Source organism: Mustela lutreola, chromosome 7 (genome assembly GCF_030435805.1).
Source record: "Mustela lutreola isolate mMusLut2 chromosome 7, mMusLut2.pri, whole genome shotgun sequence".
Classification (NCBI taxonomy): Eukaryota; Metazoa; Chordata; class Mammalia; order Carnivora; family Mustelidae; genus Mustela; species Mustela lutreola.
Window position 1 is genome coordinate 58,013,981 of NC_081296.1, and position 21,111 is coordinate 58,035,091.

Sequence of the window (21,111 nt, forward strand, 5' to 3'; positions counted from 1 at the left end):
CAATGAACATGGGGTCATTTTTCAGAAGAATCATCAGTTAGGAAGAGAATGTAGTCTACTTGTTCTTGGTTACGTACTCTGAGTTTTGGGTATAGTAGGCAGCTGACTGCACAGAAAAAAAACTGCCTGCTTCTGAATCTCTTCCTCATTATGGTACCATGATAGAACTAAGTAAAGTTAAATTCTTTTTTTTCTTTTAGAAAGAAATAGAGAGAGAGATAGAGAGAGAGAGAAAGAGAGAGATATGGAGGAGGGAGCTGAGGGAAAGGGAGAGAATCTTAAGCAGGTTCCACACTGAGCATGGAGTGCGATGCAGGGCTAGATCTCACGACCCTGAGATCATGACCTAAGCTGAAATCAAGAGTTGGACATTTAATCAACTGAGCCACCCAGGCACCCCAAGTTAAACTCATTTTGTAAAGCTTATTATTTTAGATCAGGGACTATGTATGATAGTTTCTGGATAGCATAAAACATAAAGTTAACACTTAATACATTACTAGTTTTTATCCTAAACCCATCATATAGGACAATAGACTCAGTAAAGAAGGTTTTGATTTTACTATTTACATCTCAGTTAATAGTATTTTTAAATATATCATTTACTTATATTTAAACACTATTTATATCTTTACCTTTTGAGCACTGCAGAAGGTTATAACACCTCTGTGTCAATCCCTTTAATTCCGAAATTTCTCAATGTTGGTTCATTAATGCTCCTGGTTTGGAATATTTAAAAAATATATACATACTACAAAAAGAAGCTAGATATATATATATAGTATATATAGTATTATATATTATATTATATATATATACCTCTCTCCTTTTTTCCTTCCCCCTTCCCATATATATATATATATATATATATATATATATATATATAGTATTTAAATATATCATTTAAATATGAAAAATAAATAGACATGTTGTATAGAAGGTAGTTTTAAGGCCAACATGCCTCATTTCTATTGCTATTGCTGTTAGCTTAAGCATCATAAAATGTCATACCACAATGTTACTTACCAGCACGGACTTTTAATATTGCTGTGTTGCAGTGTCTTCTGTTGGAAGTGGTGGCTTTAAGTTTTCACTTAATCTTTTACCTGCAACTGTTGCAAAATAACAGCTAGGTGTGGGAGTTTATTTTTTGAGGACTTCCCCTCCCATAAAATTTGGCATTTTTAAAAATATATCATTGTTTAAGTTAAAAATTTTAACCAGATCCCACCCCCTTCTCCCAAACCCCCTCCCCCCGGCAACCCTATTCATATATTAATATAAAAATAAAGTTGCAATCTGTGTTCAAAAAAAAAAAATTTTAACCAGAAAACAGAAGCCAAATACTTTTTTTTTTTTTTTTTTTTGCTTGTGACTTTTCAAAAGCAATTTTTCTTCCAACCTATTGTCCACACCAGCACTTGGAAAAGTCTTTTAGAATGATTTGGTGGAAGCTGTCTTTGTGCTTCTTTTTGTAGTATGTATATATTTTTTAAATATTCTAAACCAGGAGCATTAATAAACCAACATTGAAAAATTTCAGAATTAAAGGGATTGACACAGAGGTGTTATGACCTTCTGAGTGCTCAAAAGGTAAAGATATCATTATTTTGATACCTACCAAATCTCTAAAGAACACGTTTGATGAACCATATACTTCTTTGTCCAGCTGGATAAAGAGTTTTATTGCCTTATAAAATTAAGAATGTACTTTATCACATGTTCTTGTGGGAATTGGCCTCTATAGCATTAGGAAAGTTCTTCTCCTCCAAGGCAATGAATCTTTAAAAAGTTAATGATTGCATGTTCTCTGAGGAACTAGTAAAGAGTAATAACTTTAGAGGCACCATTATTACAGAGTTTCCTTGTCTGGAATATGGATTCCAGAAAGTTTCCAGAAGACACGATTTGAAGAAAAATAAAGTACAAATCACCCAAAGTTTTGAAGTTCATAAACACTTCTTTTTTTAATATTTTAATTTAATTTTTAGGTAGTAAACATATGGTGAAATATTGAATTCTGGAGTAGATCTCAGTGGTTCATCACTTACATGCAACACCCAGTGCTCATCATAAGTGCCCTCCTTAATGCCTATCACCCATCTAGCCCATTCCCTACCCAGCTCCCTCCATCACCCCTCAGTTTGTTCTTTATCATTAAGAGTCCTCTATAGCTTTTTTCACCTATCTCCTTTTGTACTTTCCCCCCTTCCCATATGTTAATCTGTTTTCTTTCTTAAGTGTTACACATGAGTGAAATCATATGGTATTTGTCCTTTCTGACTGGCTTATTTAGAATAACACATATAATATACACTTAGTTCCATCCATGCTATTGTAAATGGAAAGATTTAATTCTTTTTTATGGCTGAATAACATACCATTGTATATTATACTCCACGTCTTCTCTATCTATTCATCAGTTGATGGGTATTCGGGCTTTCTTTGTAGTTTGGTTCTTGTTGATAAGGCTGCTATAAACAAAAGAGCATGTATATCCCTTCAAATCTATATTTTTGTATTCTTTGGGTAAATACCTTGTATTAAAATTTCTGGATCATTGGGTAGTCCTATTTTTTCCCTTTTATTTATTGTCAGCATAAAAGTGTTCATTATTTTTGCACCACACCCAGTGTTCCATGCAATATGTGCCCTCTCTAATACCCACCATCTGCTTCCCCCAACTTCTCACCCCCCACCACTTCAAACCCCTCAGATTGTTTTTCAGAGTCCATAGTCTCTCATGGTTCACTTCCCCTTTCAATTTACCCCAACTCCCTTCTCTCTAACACCCCTTGTCCTCCATGATATTTGTTATGCTCCACAAATAAGTGAAACCATATGATAATTTACTCTCTCTGCTTGACTTATTTCACTCAGCATAATCTCTTCCAGTCCCGTCCATGTTGCTACAAAAGCTGGGTATTCATTCTTTCTGATGAAGGCATAACCTCCATAGTGTATATGGACCACATCTTCCTTATCCATGCATCTGTTGAAGGGCATCTTGGTTCTTTCTACAGTTTGGCAATCGTGGCCATTGCTGCTATAAACATTGGGGTACAGATGGCCCTTCTTTTCACTACATCTGTGTCTTTGGGGTAAATACCCAGGAGTGCAATGGCAGGGTCATAGGGAAGCTCTATTTTTAATTTCTTGAGGAATCTCCACACTCTTCTCCAAAGAGGCTGCACCAACTTGCATTCCCACCAACAGTGGAAGAGGGTTCCCCTTTCTCCACATCCCCTCCAACACACGTTGTTTCCTGTCTTGCTAATTTTGGCCATTCTAACTGGTATAAGGTGATATCTCAATGTGGTTTTAATTTGAATCTCCCTGATGACTAGTGATGATGAACATTTTTTCACGTGTCTGATAGCCATTTGTGTGTCTTCATTGGAGAAGTATCCATTCATATCTTCTGCCCATTTTTTGATATGGTTGCCTGTTTCATGTGTGTTGAGTTTGAGGAGTTCATTATAGATCCTGGATGTCAACCTTTTGCCTGCACTGTCATTTGCAAATATCTTCTCCCGTTCCGTGGGTTGCCTCTTTGTTTTCTTGACTGTTTCCTTTGCTGTGCAGAAGCTTTTGATTTTGATGAAGTCCCAAAAGTTATTTCTGCTTTTGTTTCCTTTGCCTTTGGAGACATCTCTTGAAAGAAGTTGCTGTGGCTGATATCGAAGAGATTACTGCCTATGTTCTCCTCTAGGATTCTGATGGATTCCTGTCTCACGTTGAGGTCTTTCATCCATTTTGAGTTTATCTTTGTGTACAGTGTAAGAGAATGGTCGAGTTTTATTTTTCTACATATAGCTGTCCAGTTTTCCCAGCACCATTTATTGAATAGACTGTCTTTTTTCCACTGTATATTTTTTCCCATTTTGTCAAAGATTAATTGACCATAGAGTTGAGGGTCCATATCTGGGCTCTCTACTCTGTTCCACTGGTCTATGTGTCTGTTTTTTATGCCAGTACCATGCTGTCTTGGAATACACCAGCTGTCTCTACACCTTAAAGAACTGGAGAATCAACACAAATCAAACCAACTCTACACATAAGAAGGGAAATCATCAAGATTAGAGCTAAGATCAAAGAGGTAGAAACCAAAGATCTAGTAGAACATATCAATTAAACTAGAAGCTGGTTTTTTGGAAGAAACAATAAGATCGATAAACCATTGGCCACACTAATCCAAAAGAAGAGAGAGAAAGCCCAAATTCATAAATTTATGAATGAAAAGGGATAGATTGCAACTAACACTATGGAAGTAGAAACAATCATCAGAAGTTATTATCAACAGTTATATGCCAATAAGTTTAGCAACCTAGATGAAATGGATGCATTCCTGGAAAACTATAAACTACCAAAATTGAACCAGGAAGAAATCGACAACCTGTATAGACCGATATCTAATAACGAGATTGAAGCAGTGATCAAAAACCACCCAAAAAACAAGAGCCCAGGACCTGATGGATTCCCTGGGGAATTCCACCAAACATTCAAAGAAAAAATAACACCTATTTTCCTGAAGCTGTTTCAAAAAATTGAAGCAGAAGGAAAACCTCTAGACTTTTTCTATGAAGCCAGCATTACCCTGATCCCCAAATCAGGCAAAGACCCTATCAAAAAGGCGAATTTTAGACCAATATCACTGATGAATATGGATGCTAAGATTCTCAACAAGATCATAGCCAACAGGATCCAACAGCACATTAAAAAGTTTATCAACCATGACCAGGTGGGATTCATCTCTGGGCTACAGGATGGTTCAACATTTGCAAATCAATCAATGTGATACAACAAATTAATAGGAGAAGAGAGAAGAACCACATGGTCCTCTCAATTGATGCAGAAAAAGCATTTGACAACATCCAGCATCCGTTCCTGATTAAAACACTTCAAAATATAGGGATAGAGGGAACATTCCTGAACCTCATCAAATCTATCTATGAATGACCCACAGCAAATATCATCCTAAATGAGAAAAAGCTTGCGTCCTTCCATTGAGATCAGGAACAGGACAAGGATGCCCACTCTCACCACTCTTGTTCAACATAGTATTATAAGTCCTGGCAACAGCAATCAGACAACAAAGAGAAATAAAAGGTATCCAAATTGGCAATGAAGAAGTCAAACTCTCTGTCTTTGCAGATGACATGATTCTTTATATGGGAACCCCAAAAGACTCCACCCCCAAACTACTAGAACTCATACAGCAATTCAGCAACGTGGCAGGATACAAAGTCAATGTGCAGAAATCAGTGGCTTTCTTATACACTAACAATGAAAATACAGAAATGGAAATTAGAGAATCGATTTCATTTACTATAGCACCAAGAACCATAAGATACCTGGGAATAAACCTAACCAAAGAGGTAAAGGATTTGTACTTGAGGAACTACAGAACACTTGTGAAAGAAATTGAAGAAGACACAAAAAGATGGAAGACCATTCCATGCTCTTGGATTGGAAGAATAAACATTGTTAAAATGTCAATACTGCCTAGAGCAATCTATACTTTTAATGCCATTCCGATCAAAATTCAACCGGTATTCTTCAAAGAGCTGGAGCAAATAATCCATGTGGTTTTAATTTGAATCTCCCTGATGGCTAGTGATGATGAATATTTTTTCATGTGTCTGATAGCCATTTGTATGTCTTCATTGGAGAAGTGTCTGTTCATATCTTCTGCCCATTCTTTGATATGATTGTCTGTTTTGTGTGTGTTGAGGTTGAGGAGTACTTTATAGATCCTGGATATCAACCTTTTGTCTGTACTATCATTTGCAAATATCTTCTCCCATTCCGTGGGTGGCCTCTTTGTTTTCTGGTTTCCTTTGCTGTGCAGAAGCTTTTGGTTTTGATGAAGTCCCAAAAGTTTATTATTGCTTTTATATCCTTTGCCTTTGGCGACATCTCTTGAAAGAAGTTGCTGTGGCTGATATTGAAGAGATTACTGCCTATGTTCTCCTCAAGGATTCTGATGAATTCCTGTATCACATTGAGGTCTTCTATCCATTTTGAGTTTATCTTTGTGTACAGTGTAAGAGAATGGTCGAGTTTAATTTTTCTGCATATAGCTGTCCAGTTTTTCCAACACCATTTATTGAAAAGACTGTCTTTTTTCCAGTGTATATTTTTTCCTGTTTTGTCAAAGATTATTTGATCATATAGTTGAGGGTCCATATTTGGGCTCTCTACTCTGTTCCACTGGTCTATGTGTCCGTTTTTATGCCAGTACCATGCTGTCTTGGTGATCACAGCTTTGTAGTAAAGCTTGAAATCAGGTAACATGATGCCCCCCGCTTTATTTTTGTTTTTCAACATTTACTTAGCGATCAGGGTCTCTTTTGATTCCATACAAATTTTTGGATTATTTGCTCCAACTTTTTGAAGAATACCAGTGGAATTTGGATCGGAATGGCATTAAAAGTATAGATTTCTCTAGGCAGTATAGACATTTTAACAATGTTTATTCTTCCGATCCAAGAGCATGGAATGGTCTTCCATCTTTTTGTGTCTTCTTCAATTTCTATCATGAGCATTTTGTAGTTTACCTGTTTACAGTCCTTTACCTGTTTGGTTTTGTAGTTTACCTGTTTACAGTCCTTTACCTGTTTGGTTAATTTTATTCCCAGGTATCTTATGGTACTTGGTGCTATAGTAAATGGAATCGATTCTCTAATTTCCCTTTCTGTATTTTCATTGTTAGTGTATAAGAAAGCCACCGATTTCTGCACATTGACTTTTTATCTTGCCACATTATTGAATTGCTCTATGAGTTCTAGTAGTTTGGGGGTGGAGTCTTTTGGGTTTCCCATATAAAGAATCATATCATCTGTGAAGAGAGAGAGTTTGATTTCTTCATTGCCAGTTTAGTTACCTTTTATTTGTCTTTGTTGTCTGATTGCTGTTGCTAGGACTTCTAATATTATGTTGAGCAAGAGTCGTGAGAGTGGGCATCCTTGTTGTGTTACTGATTCAAATGGGAGGCTGCAAGCTTTTTCCCATTGAAGATTATATTTGCTGTGGGTCTTTCATTCTGTTTTTAACTTCTTGAGGAAACTCCATACCATTCTTCAGAGGGGCTGCACCAGTTTGTATTCCCACCATCAGTGCAAGAGGGTTTCCTCTTTCCTTGAAGGATAGCATGGCAGAAATCTTTAGATATGAGAGAAGAGCAACAAGTGCCTGCATTTAAGTTAATTGAGTTAAATACTGCAGAGGAACATGTGGCATCCCAATTAATATGACACAAGCATCTAATTTCATTGATTAGTGTCCCATTTTTACCTTAATTTGTGTAGCATGGCTAAAATCCCTAAGTGAGAACGAATGCTCATACCACATAGTGTAAAAGTGATTGAGAACATCAAGAATCTATGACATAAATAATCTTTGACAAAACAGGAAAAATATACTGTCAAAAAAATACAGTCTCTTCAATAAATGGTGCTAGGAAAATTGGGAAGCCATATGTAGAAGAGTGAAACTCGACCATTCTGTTACACCATACACAAAGATAAACTCGAAATGGATAAAAGACCTCAACATGAGGCAGGAACCCATCAGAGTCCTAGAGGAGAACACAGGCAGTAACCTCTTCGATATCAGCTACAGAAACTTCTTTCAAGATATGTCTTCAAAGGCAAAGGAAACAAAAGCAAAAATAAACTTTTGGGACTTCATCAAAACCAAAAGCTTCTGCACGGCAAAGGAAACAATCAAGAAAACAAAGAGGATCCCATGGAATCCACAAGCAACCCACGGAATGGGAGAAGATATTATCAAATGACAGTACAGACAAAAGTTGATATCCAGGATCTGTAAAGAACTCCTAAACCTCAACACACAAAAAACAGATAATCATATCAAAGAATGGGCAGAATATATGAACAGACACTTCTACAATGAAGACATACAAATGGCTATCAGACACATGAAAAAATATTCATCATCACTAGCCATCAGGGAGATTCAAATTAAAACCACATGGAGATACCACCTTACACCGGTTAGAATGGCCAAAATTAGCAAGACAGGAAACAACATGTGTTAGAGGGGATGTGGAGAAAGGGGAACCCTCTTACACTATTGGTGGGAATGCAAGTTGGTGCAGCCTCTTTGGAGAACTGTGTGGATATTCCTTAAGAAATTAAAAATAGAGCTTCCTGATGACCCTGCAATTGCACTCCTGGGTATTTACCCCAAAGACACAGATGTAGTGAAAAGAAGGGCCATCTATACCCCAATGTTTGTAGCAGCAATGGCCATGGTCACCAAACTGTGGAAAGAAACAAGATGCCCTTCAACGGACGACTGGATAAGAAGATGTGGTCCATATACACTATGGAGTATTATGCCTCCATCAGAAAGGATGAATACCCAGCTTTTGTAGCAACATGGACGGGACTGGAAGAGATTATGTGAGTGAAATAAGTCAAGCAGAGTCAATTATCCTATGGTTTCACTTATTTGTGGAGCCTAACAAATAGCATGGAGGACATGGGGAGTTAGGAGAAGGGAGTTGGGGGAAATTGGAAGGGGAGGTGAACCATGAGAGACTATGGACTCTGAAAAACAATCTGAGGGTTGAAGGGGTGGGGGGTGAGAAGTTGGGGGAAGCAGATGGTGGGTATTAGAGAGGGCACATATTGCATGGAACACTGGGTGTGGTGCAAAAATAATGAACACTTTTATGCTGAAAATAAATAAAAAATAATTTGGAAAAAAAAGTCTATGACATAGGAACAGAGGTCTGTGGACCACAGACCACTTGAGGAATTTCCTAAAGCAAAGTCCTCACATTGAAAGACTAAAGGGGAAAGTAGTATTTAGACTTTTTTTTTACCTCTTAGTTACACTACTTCAGGACTTAGGAACTCATAAAACATCGCCTTGATCTTATTACTTCCTTGCTCAAAAAACATCAATGGTTTTATTATTTGGAAATTTCCATGTTTTTCATAAATTCGTTTCAGATTACTTTTCTTGTTTAACTTTTCTTACTCCCTTTTATAGGTAAATTGGACAGCATTTCATTCTCTGGATAGCTTTCAGCTTCTAATATTAATTTCTTTGTGGTCTCTTTGTCTATTTAGAATGTTTATTACCTCCATCTATACCTGCAAAAGCTCATCTATCCTTCAAGATCTATTTCAAATGACATTTTTCTGTAACATGTTCTCTTATTCTCCTAACCAAAGCAACTTTTCCATCTATGAATTTTTATTTAACCATCTGTGTATGATTCTTATGACACTTGTCCTCAGCTGCTTTATGTTATACTTATTTGTATACTAAGCTGTTCTCTCCTCCCAGATTGTAGTTTTGAAAACAAAGAATAGGTATTAATCAACTTCAAATTAATCAACATGATAAAAATACATTGTATTTACTGGTCCTCATTAAATATTTGTTTAATAAATGACATCTTAAGAATTATATGAACTTCCCTTTCTCCTCATTTCATCCTCTCCTTCCTTCTCTCCCCCACCCTGCCTTTTGTTCTTTCATCTGATTGTTGTGGCTAGGCCTTCAGGTACTTTTTTGAAAAAAAAGGGTTAAGAGTGGACATTCTTGTCTTGTTCCTGACCTTAGAGGGAAAGCTCTCAGTTTTTCACCATTGAATATGATGTTAGCTGTGGGTTTTTCAAATATGGTCTTTATATATACACACACATACTGTATATGTATATATATATATATACATATACATATATATGTATATGTATATATATATATGTGTATATATATATACACATACTTTCTTCCTTCAAAATATTTATATTCTATTCTTTAAAATTATTTAATTATTTAAATAATTAAATAATTTAATTATTTAAATTATTCTATTATTTATTTAAAATTAAAATTACATATATATGGGTAAACACAATGGAGGAATGGAATATGGTTGTAAAGAGAAAATTAAGAATGATTTTAAAAAAGGAATTGATAATATAAGAAACTGGTTGGAAGAGTAAAAAAAAAGAGGAAAGTGATCAGGCTGGGACTAGAACAAAGCCATGCACTAGATTAAGGGTATATTTTGTTCTGTTAGAAGAAACTGTACTCCAAAATTTTAATGAAAGAAAAACTCATTTATATACAGAAAATAAGGTTAACTACAATGATGAGATAGAAAATGACTATAAAATGAAAATTTAAAAAGTTTTAAAAAAAGATATTGATGAGATGAAATAGTTAAAATAGGTTAAAATAGGTAAGAGGAATAAATTTTAAAAAATAGGAAAAGAAAAAAACACTAAAATTAAAAAACATTAACTTTGAAAGAATGAAGAATTGTGGGGAAAAAGCCATGAATTCTATGTGTTGTATTCTCCTAGCACTGGTGTTTTGCAGTTCTCTTTGATCAGTAGACTTGGTCTTGGCTAGATGTTCTAGCTGATCTTCTGGGGGAGGGACCTGTTGTAATGATTCTCAAATGTCTTTCCTGAGGCAGAATTGCACCACTCTTACCAGGTGCCAGGCTACGTAATCTGCTCAGGTTTGCTCTAGGTAGCTGTTGTTCTCTGAAAGCTTTCCATACAGCTTTGGAGGAGGAGAATGAAGATGGCAACCTCCCAATCTCTAGCTCCAGAGAAGCTGAGAGTTTGGGGTCCCCCCTCTTCAATGAGCCCTCAGAGAAAAGCAGTCAATCACACCTGTCTCCCTGGTGTCTGGCTTCTCTCTGAGTTCACCCAGCCTGTGATCAACTGTTTCTATCTCTGGCGCATGGCTCTGTTTGGAGTTTCCAAACCCAGCAGTTTCCTGCAGCACACTTCTGACTGCTTCTCCCAGTGGAAGAAGGGGGATGTCTCCTTGGATCTGCCACTTGTGAGGTCCTTGCTTGAAGAGTAGTGGCCCAACTGTGCCTTGGATCCTGGATTATAGTAACTCTGAGCTGAGACTCCCCTCCTCAGCTCTGTGTTTAAACCAGCTTCCCCACTCTGATACCTGGGAGCTCTGCTGCATTCCAGCACCCCTGGTTTTTCTGTGACCCTGCAGATCCTGAGACCACAGTGTCCAGGGAGGCCTCCCCCTGCCCCCTGCTTAGTCTCTGCAGTGACATCCCTCAGTGGACCAGACTTCTAAAAGCTCATTTTGTGCACTGCTGCACTATTGCTTGCCAGGAGCCTGCCTCTCTTCCTGTGGTCTATCTTCCTGTATATCGCCTTGGATTTACTTCTCCCTATGTCCTACCTTCTGGGGAGTGGTTGCTTCTCTGTTCATAGAGTTTATGCTACTCTTCTCTTCGATCTCCTTTGAGTTTGTAGGGATTCATAATGGTTTGGTAACTGTCTAGCTGAATTCCTGGGACCAGACAAAATTTAGGTCTTCTACTCTTCTGCTATCTTTCCTTTTGTTGTTTTAATGATTTTGGACCATTGAGTTTTTATTTTCATTTGTCTCCATGTATTTTTTGATTTCATCTTTGATTACTTCATTGATCCATTGGTTGTTTAGTATCATTTAGTTTCCATATGTTTATGTTTTCCCCAGCTGTGTGTGTGTGTGTGTGTGTGTGTGTGTGTGTGTGTGTGTGTGTGTTTATTTCTAGTTTCAAACCACTGTGTACATAAAAGATGCATGGCATGATTTCAGTCTTTTAAGGCTTGTTTTATGTCATAAGGTGATCTATTCTGGAGAATGTTCATGTGTACTTGAAAAGAATATATATTCTATTGTTTTTGGTTGGAATATTCTCTATGTATCTGGTCCATGTGTCATTCAAAGACATTGTTTCCTTATTTACTTTGTGTCTGGCTGATCTCTCATTAATGTAAGTGGAGTGTTAAAAATCTCCTAACATTATTGTATTACCATCAGTTTTTCTTTTATTCTCTGTCTATTAATATTTATTTTATATATTTAGGTATCACACTGTTGTGTTCAGGAATATTTACAATATCAACAGATGAACAGATAAAAATGATGTGAAGTATATATTTTACATATATGTGTATGTATATATATATATTATATACATACACACACAATGGAATATTACTTGACCATTAGAAAGGATGAATACTTACCATTTACATTGACATGGATGGAACTGGAGGGTATTATGCTGAGTGAAATAAGTCAGTCAGAGAAAAACAACTATCATATGGTTTCACTCATATGTGGCCTATAAGAATCATCACAGAGGATCATGAAGGAATGGAGGGAAAACTGAATGGGAAGTCATCAGAGAGGGAGACTAACCATGAGAAATCCTTAACTGTAGGATACAAACTGATGGTTGCTGGAGGAGAGAGTGGTGAGGAGATAGGATAATTGGGTGATGAGCATTAGGAAGGTCATGTGATGTGATGAGCACTGGGTGTTATATACAACTGGTAAATTATTGAATACTACATGTGACATTAATAATGTACTATATGTTTGCTAATTGAATTTAAATTTTAAAAAAGGAAAAAACAGTGTATTCTTTTGTTGGATTGATTCTTTCATCAATATGTAATATCTTTCTTTGTCTCTTGTTACAGTCTTTGTTTTAAAGTCTATTTTATCTGATGTAATATTGCTACTGAAGCTTTTTTTCCCCCTACTTTCATTTACATGGCGAATATTTTATCATCACTTCACTTTCAGCCTATTTGTGTCATTGTATCTGAGGTGAGTCTCTTATAGGCATCATATAAATGGGTCTTTTTTGTTTGTTTGTTTGTTTTAATCCATTCCACCACTCTATTCCATCAGAGAATGAAAGAGAAATAGGCAGGCTAGAGACCCATCAAATTAACAAGCAATGTCACTCTATAAAATATATATTTTTTCAAGATCCATTCCTGCAGTGCTGGTATTCTGCATTTCTTCTGAGTTCCTGAAACACTAGAAGACTAGCTTAAATATTAATAAACTCTCTACCTACACCTACTGTAATTAGTTCATTTTCTTCATCCTCTAATATGCTTTGCCTTAATTAAGTCTGCCCAGACTTACAGGATTTTCTTCTCATATTATTGTCTGGGTATTTATTCTACAATATTGTTGATAAGAAGACAACATGAAAGCAAGGAAAACAAATAATTGTCATTTAATTTGATTTTAATTGTCCATCATTAATAAATGAAGAGATTATGTTCAGTTGAGGTTTTTTTAATTGTTTAAAATCAATTTAATTAACATATACTTTATTATTAGTCTCAGAGGTAAAATTAAGTAATTCATAATTGCATACAACATCCAGTTCTTATTACTTGAAGTGCCCTTTTAATGCCCATCACCCAGTTATTCCATCCTCCCACCCACTTTCCCACCAGCAATCCCGTTTATTTCCCATAGTTAAGAGTATCATATGGCTTACCTTCCTCTCTGTTTCATTTTATTTTATTTTCCCTTATCTTCCCATTATGTCCATGTGTTTCTTTCCTCAAATTCCATATATATATGAATGAAATCATATGTTATTTGTCTTTCTCTGACTGGATTATTTTGCTTAGCATACTACCCTCTAGTTCCATCCTCATAATTGCAAATTAAAATATTTCATTCTTTTTGATGGCCTAGTAATATTCAGGTGAGTGTGCAAATATGACTCATCTATAGAGATTTTGTTACAGAATTGACATGCTTAAGACCCATCATTCATCTTCTGAGAACCTAGAATTGATAGGATTCAAGCAAGTGCAATTTGTAAAAAGGGCCTGTTGATTTTGATATATACTCTGAGTTGAGAATCAATGATATGTAGAAATACTTTAAGTGGAGAGATTAATCAGAAATTTGAAGAAGACAAAGAACACATTATCTGTGAAAGACCAATCTATACATTAAAACAAGAAATGTATATAATCTTTTCATGTGTCTGTTAGTCATTTGTATGTCTTCTTTGGAGAAGTGTCTGTTCATGTCTTCTGCCCATTTTTTGACATGATTATCTGTTTTTTTTGGTGTTCAGTTTGAGGAGTTCTTTATAGATCTTGGATATCAATTCTTTGTCTGTAGTGTCATTTGCAAATATCTTCTCCTATTCCGTGTATTGCCTCTTGGTTTTGTTGACTGTTTCCTTTGCTGTGAAGAATCTTTTTATCTTGATGAAATCTTGAAAGTTCATTTTTGCTTTTGTTTCCTTTGCCTTTGGAGATGTGTCTTGAGAGAAGTTGCCGTGTCCAATGTCAAAGAGGTTATTGCCTATGTTCTCCTCTAGGATTTTGATAGATTCCTGCCTCATGTTGAGATCTTTCATCCATTCCTTTCATCATTATTAGCTATAAGGGAAATTCAAATCAAAACCACATTGAGATACCATCTTAAACCAGTTAGAATGACCAAAATTAACAGGACAGGAAACACAAGTGTTGAAGAGGATGTATAGAAAGAGGAACCCTCTTACACTGTTGGTGGGAATGCAGCTTGGTGCAGACAGTTGGAAAACGATGTGAAGATTCCTCCATAAATTAAAAATAGAGCTATCCGATGACCCTGTAATTGCACTACTTGGTATTTACCCCAAAGATACAGATGTAGTGAAAAGAAGGGCCATATGTACCCCAGTGTTCATAGCAGCAATGTCTACAGTTGCCAAACTGTGGAAAGAGCCAAGATGCCCTTCAACAGATTAATTGATACAGAAAATATGGTACATATATACAATGGAATATTAAACAGCCATCAGAAAGGATGAATATCCAACTTTTGTATCAACATGGATGGGACTGGAGGAGATTATGCTGAATGAAATAAGTCAAGCAGAGAGAGTCAATTATCATATGGTTTCACTCATTTGTGGAGCATAAGGAATAACATGAAGGACATTAGGAGAAGGAAAAAAAAGTGAATTGGGATAAGTCAGAGGAGGAGATGAAACATGAAAACTGTGGACTCTGAGAAACAAACTGAGGGTTTTGCAGGGGAGGGGGATGGGGGCATGGCTGAGCCTGTTGGTGGGTATTAAGGAAGGCACCTATTGCATGGAGCACTGGATGTAGTACATAAACAAGGAGTCCTGGAACATGGAAAAAAATAAAATTAAATTGTTAAAAAATGTATATGATCTTAGATTGTATTCAGCAAACTATAGGTATTATGCAATAAACTATTAAAAGTAGAAATCTGATTATCAAGTTCTAGATCCTTCCCATGGAATAAGTGCCCATGATAATAATGTAATAATTTCATTCTGGGATGCATTTGCTCATAAAATATTTTTACAGTGTGTTGACTGTATGAATGTAATCTCCATATGAAAATTCACAATCCTTGATATATCCAAAGGAGATTAGAAAATTTCCATTGTTTCAGAGCTCAAGTAGGGCTGTACATATGACAGCAAATGGTTTCCTGTCTTTTTTGCTTTTCTTTTCTTTTCAAAATGATTTAGACAGTGAGGTGGTTTCTTCCATATTTATCAGATTGTAGCTTTAGATGTACCTGGGCACCTGAGTCTTTAGGTAGGTGAAGAGGATGGTTGCATATGTGGTGTAATTAAGACATCCAAAAGTTCCTTGGGCCCCCGATCTCTCTCTCACATGTTCTTCTTGAAATACCGTGTAATGTGAAATTTCTTGGTATTAAGAATTTTTCTTTTTGGAATATCTGAATAACTATCATATAACTTTCCCTGACTGACTTGAGAAAAATGCAGATTTTGTCTCACTCAATATTTTACCAAGAGCTAGTTGTAGATTGAAAATATACTGAGCTAGACAGAGAAACATCTATTTCTTCACTGCTTCAAGGGAAGGAATGTGCCAATGTTCTCTAATATTTTATTTGTAATCTGAGATATACCCACCCAATATCAGGAATGAATATAAATATAGAGCAGGAGGAAATTGACAAACAATATCTTAGTATAAACTTTACTTCTTTTAAGTGTACCTATGGTTGTTGAAAAGTCCAAAAACAGCATAATTTTGATTTCCCATACTGTCTTCTCTTATGAAATGGACATGGTGGGACACCTGGTTGGCTCAGCTGGTTAAGCATCTGACTTTTGATTTTGGCTCAGGTCCGGATCTGCAGGTCCTGAGGTCAGACTCTGCACTCAGGAGGGAGTCTGCTGGAGATTCTCTCTTTCTCCCTCCCTCTTCCTCTGCCTGTTCCCACAACCCTACACTCTTTCTCTCCCTAAAATAAATATATCTTAAAAACAAAAGAAGCAGGGGTGCCTGGGGGGCTCAGTCAGTTAAGTGTTTGCCTTCAGTGCAGGTCATGATACTAAGTCCTGCTTTGGGCTTTCTCCTCAGTGAGGAGTCTTCTTCTCCCTCTCCCTCTCCCACTCCCACTACTCTCTCTCTTAAATAAATAAATAATCAATCTTTTAAAAAATAAAATAAAAAAATATTGTCTCACTTTGAGGGCCTTAAGTCATTAAAGATTTTTTATTTAAATTCAGTGTAGTTTATTTAAAATTATAGCAATAATTACAATGTAAAACAATAATAACTATATGTTATTAAATTCAAAGCCAACTATACATTAAAAAAATTCAATGTAGCTAACATATACTGTGTTATTAGTTTCATGGGTAGAATTTAGTGATTCATCAGTTGTATATAACACCCAGTGCTCATTACAGCAAGTGCGTTCCTTAATGCCCATCACCCAGTTACCCCATCCCCTACCCCTCCCCTCCAGCAATCCTGTTTATTCCCTAGAGTTCAGTATCTCTTATGGTTTGCCTCACTCTCTTTTTCATCTCACTTTATTTTTCCTTCCTTCCTCTATGTTCATCTGTTTTGTTTCTTAAATCCCACCTATGAGTGATTTTTTAATGTAAGTGTATTTTGTTCATAATCAGATTATATTTGATTTTGAAGCAATGTTGGAAGATATTATTATCTTCATATTAGATTGAATAAACAAAGAATAAAACTCAGGTCTGATAGCTTGCCTGAGGTCAATGCATTGGTGTAATGATTTTCATGTTCTGATCACCTCATATCCGGTTCATTGTCTCCTTCCCTCCCTCCCTAGTTTGTTGTAAATTCATCTTGAAAACATTATAGGAATGAGGAGTTGAAAGTTATGCAAAGTATTCCTCATTCTATTTATACAAGATTGTATATTTCCCACCTCACAGAACTTAGGTTTTTCATCTTATAATATGATATAAACATATAAACTCAGTATCTTTTAATTCATATACATATATATATGTATAAATATATAATAAGTAAATATATTTTATTTTTATTTTATTCATTCATTCATTCATTTATTTATTACATTTTTTCTTAGTTGAATTTTACTTGTTCCAATTTCATTCTTTTTTCTCTAGGTCACTTGATACTCTTTTTTTTTTTTTAAAGATTTTATTTATTTATTTGACAGACAGAGATCTCAGGTAGGCAGAGAGGCAGGCAGAGAGAGGAAGGGAAGCAGGATCCCTGCTGAGCAGAGAGCCAGATGCAGGGCTCGATCCCAGGACCCTGGGATCATGACCAGAGCCGAAGGCAGAGGCTTTAACCCACTGAGCCACCCAGGCACCCCGGTCAATTGATATTCTTGACTTGATGAAAAAAAATGATTCCAAGGTGACAGAATTTGTTCTTCTGGACTTTTCATCTTCCTGGGAGCTACAACTCTTTCTTTTCTTAATATTTTCTTTATTTTACATGACTTTTTCTAGGAATTCTCTTGATAATGGTAACAGTGTGAGCTGATGCCTGTCTGCTCCAATTTCTTATGTAATATTTTTGGGGCCGTCTGTCCCTTATTGACCAATGCCTGAGCTGTGTTACCATGCCCAAGATATTAGGAGATTTTCTAAATCAAGGCAAGATAATCTCTTTTTAGGGATGCTTGGCTCTTTCTGGAAGCCAGAGAGATGTTTCTGCTGACAGTCATGGCCTATGATAGGTATGTTGCCATATGTAATCCTTTGTACTACCTGACAGTCATGAAACATCAGCTGTGCTTTCATTTGGTTTTTCCCTGTTGGTGTGGGGGATTCATCCACTCTATCACACAGGTCGCACTGGTGATCCAGCTGTCCTATGACCCTAATGAACTGGACAACTTCTACTGTGATGTCCCACAGGTCATCAGCTATCGTACATGGATACATATGTAGTAGAGGTGCTTATGGTCTCAAACAGTGGTCTGTTATCTCTTGTATGTTTTTTGGTCTTACTGCTCTCTTATGCCATCATCCTGATCACCCTCAGAACTCACTTTGGCCAGGGCCAGTGCAAGGCATTCTCTACCTGTGCCTCCCACTTAACAGTGGTCAGCCGGATATTTGTGCCATGTGTATTCATCTACCTGAGGCCTTTCTGCAGCTTCTCTGTGGATAAAGTGTTTTCTGTCTTTTACACAGTAATCATTCCCATGTTGAACCCTCTCATCTACACACTCAGAAATGCTGAAATGAAGACAGCCATGAGGAAGCTGAGAAAAAAAGCATGTGGCATCCTTCTGCCATATTAAAGGATGAACAGAAGGAGGTGATTTAGAAAGCATAACTTTTTGGGGAACTCATCCTATATATGGATATATGCATGAAACCAATTCCATGACTTTGGCATAAAAACCAGCATCAAAAGTTTAATGCATTGGTGTTGATTGTTATTGAGGCATGGTGACTTTATTGGGTGTTAAATATTAGGAAGGGGAGTTTATTGGCCCAGAAATTGAATAGTAGGTTCAAAAGGACACCTTGAAAGATCAACCCTTCTACCCTTTGTCTATGACTAGTCTTCCTTGATTTATGTCATTTCACTTTTAAATTCTCTTCAAATGAAAGAAGTTATCTCCTTTTTTGTCTTCCTCATCTGGGTGTAACAATTTCTAGGTCAGGAGGTTCCTTCTCATGTCCATTAGAGTCTCTTCTGATGAAAGCCTGAAAACAGCACTAACCACCCTACCTATTAATGTTTACCTAGGGACTGTGTTATATATTGTGCCAAATTTTAGAAATGCACCTGAGTTCAGTTCAGGTAAGTGAGCATGCTCTTTGTGAAGTTTACATGTGAAGGCAAGGAAACCTGAGAGTTCTGAGTGTTGGAAACTCCCAATTTTCTCTCCTGGGGGTTTCTCTAGAAGAGGCATCCTATTTCTTTAAGTGGAGTTACAGCAAAGGGTAAATGTATAAGCTGGCTCTTTAACTGGCCATAATATTTAAGAGCTCTGACATGTAAAGGAAAAAAGGGGGAGGGGAAAGACATGATATATGGTTTAAAGTAGTTATTCCAAGTCTTGGAGGCATTTTTAGAAAGAGGTAATAATATTCTTCACTTTTTTTTCTTATTTTTAAAATTTTATTTTTTATAAACATATAATGTATTTTTATCCCCAGGGGTCCAGGTCTGTGAATTGCCAGGTTTTCACACTTCACAGCACTCACCATAGCACATACCCTCCCCAATGTCCATAACCCCATCACCCTCTCCCAAACCCCCTCTCCCCAGCAACCCTCAGTTTGTTTTGTGAGATTAAGAGTCACTTATGGTTTGTCTGCCTCCCAATCCCATCTTGTTTCATTTATTCTTCTCCTACCCCCTTAACCCCCCATGTTGCATCTCCACTTCCTTATATCAGGGAGATCATATGATAGTTGTCTTTCTCCGATTGACTTATTTCGCTAAGCATGATACCCTCTAGTTCAATCCACGTTGTTGCAAATGGCAAGATTTCATTTCTTTTGATGGCTGCATAGTATTCCATTGTGTATATATACTACATCCTTATCCATTCATCTGTTGATGGACATCTTGGTTTTTTCCATAGTTTGGCTATTGTAGACATTGCTCTATAAATATCCTGGGTCCTAAATCAGGAATATTCTTCACTTTTACAAGTGAACTGGGATTTTTTTTAAAAAAAAATTTATTTATTTTAGAAGGAGAAGAATGCAAGTGGAGGGAGGGGCATAGGGAAACAAGAGAGAGAAACTAAGGCAAACTCCCATCCTAGATTAGAGGCCAATGCAGAGTTCAACCTTAGGACCCTGAGATCATAACCTCGGCTAAAATCGAGTCTGACCGCCAACCAGCTGAGCTATCCAGGTGCCCCAATCTCAGATTTCTTCAGTGACTTTTATTAGTTTACTCAGAAAATAATATGATCACAGAGGAAGGCTAAAAATTTTGGATAATTAAGATTAAGCTAATATTTTTCTTTCTAGAAAATCTTTGCCTCAATTAGATGGACTAATTGCATCTTTCCTATTTTATCTACAGAAGATCTCCAGTTTTAAGAGATCACTAAGAACATGCACAAAAGCATTTATATTTAAGGTTATCTATTTCTGATGTTTGGATCTTCACAACTTCTTTTATCTAAAGAAAGATTAATTCTGTTCACTAAATAATAATATATTGATGGACTTTATTTTTTCTATATTTTTATATTTGCTCACTTATTTCCTAATCAGTTGTGATGGAGAGGCATTCAAAATTACTTAGCTGAAACACATAACTCAGGAAATGAATATTTGAAACTCCACCAAATAATAAGATTTACTAGGTATATTGCAATACCTGTGATCTTGTAAGAGCTTGGATGATTTCTTACTAAGATGAGTGAGGAGGGGTTGGCATCCCTGTGTGGATCACACTTTCCTTACCATCCCTGGTATGGATCACATTCTCCTCTTTGACTCTACAACATTTCCACAGAGGTCCTTTGCCTATAGTCAATATCCAGAGAGATTATCTGATAATTGTCTTTCTCTGATTGACTTACTTCACCTAGCGTAATACCCTCTAGTTCCATCCACATCATTGCAAATGGCAGAATTTCATCTTTTTTATGGCTGCATAGTATTCAATATTTATCTATATCTATATATAGATATAAGTATATATCTATATCATATCTATATATAGATATAAATATCTATCTATATCTATATCTCACATCTTCTTTATCCATTCATCTGTTGATGGACATCTAGGTTCTTTCCATGGTCTGGCTATTGCGGACATTGCTGCTATAAACATTTGGGTGCATCTGCCCCTTTGGATCACTACATTTGTGTCTTTGGGGTTAATACCCAATGGTGAGATTGCTGGGTTGTAGAATTGCTCTACTTTAAGCTTTTCAAGGAACCTCCATACTGTTTTCCAGAGTGGCTGCACCAGCTTGCATTCCCACCAAAGTGTAGGAGGGTTCCCCTTTCTTTGCATCCTCACCAGCATCTGTAAT

General features: G+C 36.4%; 1 pseudogene; it reads left to right on the forward strand.

Moving 5' to 3' along the window:
• The first annotated feature begins 17,477 nt into the window (after nt 1–17,477).
• Nucleotides 17,478–18,400, forward strand: LOC131835249 (olfactory receptor 4Q3-like; annotated as a pseudogene).
• Nucleotides 18,401–21,111: the final 2,711 nt, after the last annotated feature.